Here is a 3,622-nt window from a genome sequence, read left to right as displayed (position 1 = left end):
GCTCATCAAATGTGATGCTTATCATCCTAGAGGATCTATGTTCGTAGAAGCCATTGAAACCTTTTTAAAAGAGAATACCAAGGATTATCTTGCAAGGATATATGAGTGCTCCATAGCAAAGGCAGGTGGGCCAAATAATGTGATTGCAATTGTCATAGATAATGCATCCAATTACAAGGCTGTAGGAAGGGCTATCCAAGTTAAGTACCCTATAATTACTTGGGTGCCATGTGCCACGCATGCTCTTAATTTGCTATTAAAATAGATTGTAAAAATGGCCGTCATAAAACAAACGCCGCTAGATGCAAATTATATGGGGAAATTTATTAGAGAGCATCAATTTTTGTATGCTCTTTTTCGAATAAAATCACCCAACAAAACTTTACAGATATTTTGTGCAACAAGGTTTGCAACCGCATACTATGTTCTTGCCACCTTCCAAGAAGTGAAACCTGCATTGATTGAAACGGTAGCCAATAGAATATGGGATGCTTGGATCAACAAGTATCATAGCTACCAAAAGACAGCTACAAAATGTATACAACTTGTGAACTTGCAAGTTTTTTGGCGCAATGTAGAGAGAACTGTCACCCTGGCCAAACCATTTGTAGATCTTTTGCGGATAGTCGGCAAAGACTCTTTTGTCTTTGTTTGAGTATATTGGTATATGTCAGAGGTATTACACAAAGTAAGAGAGAATGCTAGATTTGGTGCAAAGGACAAAGCTTCCATAATCACAACTATCAACAAGTAATGGTGCAATTGCATACACCATTGCATGGTGCTGCATTTGTATTGGATCCTAAATTTCAAATGCACCAACAATCGTCCAATAAAGAATTCATGAGGGACTTCAAAATAGTGTTCTCTCAACTATTAGGGCAAGAGGATGGGAAGATTGATTTTCATCAACAAGTCAACTATGATAATAGAGCAGGCATGCTCCATGATCCATGGCATATAGATTCCATTGCACACACAAGTGCGCCTCTATGGTGGAAGGAGTATGGTGGGGAGAAAGTGGACCTACAACACATTGCTGTTAGAGTTCTATATGTTGCTACATCAAGTGGAAGCTCTCAGAGAAATTGATCAACTTTTGACTTTATGCATATCACTGAAGAAAGAAAACCGGCTTCATCCTAAATGAGCTGCATATTTGGTCATTTTTTTTGCAACATGAGACTTATCCATAAGCCAGTGAGCATTGCTTCAAGGGAAACACAAAAGCACTATGGTGTCTTTCAAACCCATGAATCTTTAGCTGCAGAAGTAGACAATGACGATGAAGTGGAATGGGAGATAGCTTCCGAATGCTATGATATGGATGAAATAGATGATATGATTGGTGTGCTTGATGGAGAAGAAGATGTATGACTGAATTCCTATAAGTAATTATGACACATTGCCATTTTACACTACAAGTTGTTCACCTCTCTCTCTCTGTCTATCTATCTCAAGTTACTTTTGCAATAAGAGTCATAATTACAGTTAGATACAATACAATACAATTTGTTTGATTGAGAATACAAAAATGGACAGCGGAGGGGATAAATGACAAGCCCTGATTACAAAAAGTGTAGCCCTTTGCCAAAATAGATAGGGGAAAAGTGAGCAAAGTGCTCAAGCCAAAGATTTAGTCACCTCAGTGAGTAGTTCATCTATGTCTAACTCAGTACTTTTAGGCGCAGGAGATGGTCCTGTAGGTTCTTCTTGCAAAGAACCAGTCTGATGTGGCCATGGTCTGTAGAGTGTTGTATACTAGTGCATCTTGTCTAGGGCCTCTGATAGCTTTATCTCAAGCTTAAGGATTCCGTCATGCAAAATATCAGGTGTCTCTCCTTGGCTTGCAAGATCTTTCCCTTGGCTTGTCAATGCAACAAGCGTCTCTTATTCTTCGGGAAGTAGAACTATGGGACATTTGCGTGCATGCATTGGATTATTGGTGTGAGTTGCTGCCACTTTCTCTGAAATTCGACCATACCCAATGCCATAAATTCTTAGGGCGGTCTAACCAATCTACACGCCTCCCAAGGATGTCATAAACATTGCATTGCTGTATAAAGTAGAGTGCCATTTTTTTATTGTTTGGCATAACTCTCTCATGACGTATGAATCTTCCTAGAAATACTTGTGCGAGTTCTTTGTGCTACAAATCTGATAACTTCACAGGAGATCATTCTTTGGCATTGCCACTGATTTGAAATAAATATTTGCACACAAAGTGGCTTAGACATAGCTTCTTGCACTCCTTCAGACTGAGAGGCTCCCTTGTGCAACCCGGACTCATCCTCTTTTATTCATGCAATAGATTTGAGCTCTTTTTCTTGGCCACAACGCTCTCTCTCTTCTTTGTAGATGGCATGTGCTTCATCATGGTTAGGTTCTTCTTCCATATCTATCAATCAAGTAAGCATGTCATCATTAGAAAGACTTATTGTAAAGTTAATAGGTTATCACTTTCTTTCTTCAAAGAAATAGACAGGATAACTTAATCATGCTGCAAGAAAGAGACATAGTATTTATCACCATGTCGTTTGAAAGAGACAAGATAACTTGATCAATCATATAATCTACAAGTGCAACTAAGGAGGACAATAAATAACTCATCACTTTAATTATCAATGGGTCGTAGACCAAAAATCATTACAATGTCATAGCCCAATCTATGGGCACCGTTTAGATAGAGAGAAAGATCAAAAGTGCTAAGTCCGGTTGAGGGATTGTTTTGCTTGCCAACTCTCAAGGTGGGTAAGTACATTGCTTAAAAAATCTCTTTTGTTTTTATCTTGTGGCATTCACATGCACTTCAAGAGTCATTTACAAGTATGACACATGGAGTAGATATCCATGGCTTTATTTTAGGGAGAGGGATTAGTAGATATGCATTCTGGGGCAGCCCATGAAAATCTCTCTCTCTCTGCTTTCTAGTTTCTATTTTCAAGTTGCCAAGAGAAGGAAAGTATGTTGTTGTTTTGGTCTTTGTACATGACTCCCAATCCACAATGCCCTCATAAACCCCCTTCTGTCCAAAGTGAAGCATCATGTTGCGGGAGTGAAGGTTATTTTGTGGACATAGTCGCGATCATGTAGATACTTTAGGGTCTAAAGAAGATCCTTTATTATTTGCAAAATGTTAGTTTGGAATAGGTCTATTGTTCCTTTAGTGGTTACATAATTGCAAATGGAAGGTTGACTGCCACTTGCAGTGCACTCTCTTATCTAGTGCTCTACATGGCCGCCATTCCAAACACATAAATTAGGCATTGGACGCTCTATGTGGCGGACCATGGCAAGTCGATAAATAATGTCTTGATGAGAAATGTCCAAAATTGTGGCTTTGTCCATGACCAGTTGATCCATTGTGGGTCCATGCAAGCGGACTTTGAAGATCTTCGCTGCATATAGTGGCTCTTTAAACAAAGGATGTGTGACACCTACACGCTTCATGTGTGCCCATCTCTCTTCTCCCAGCTGCGGAGCTTATATGTTGAAGATTGTAGTTTTTGGCAAAAGATATAATATAGGGGGGAGCTGAGACTGATCAACAGCAAGAGTGGCACTAGCAGTAGACTCTATTCTAATCGTAGTTTTTGGATCTCAAAAGAGTTGACTGCCACTC

This window comes from Adiantum capillus-veneris, chromosome 12, assembly GCF_014529385.1.
Source record: "Adiantum capillus-veneris isolate H3 chromosome 12, ASM1452938v2, whole genome shotgun sequence".
NCBI classification, from domain to species: Eukaryota; Viridiplantae; Streptophyta; class Polypodiopsida; order Polypodiales; family Pteridaceae; genus Adiantum; species Adiantum capillus-veneris.
This window is presented reverse-complemented; position numbering follows the sequence as displayed.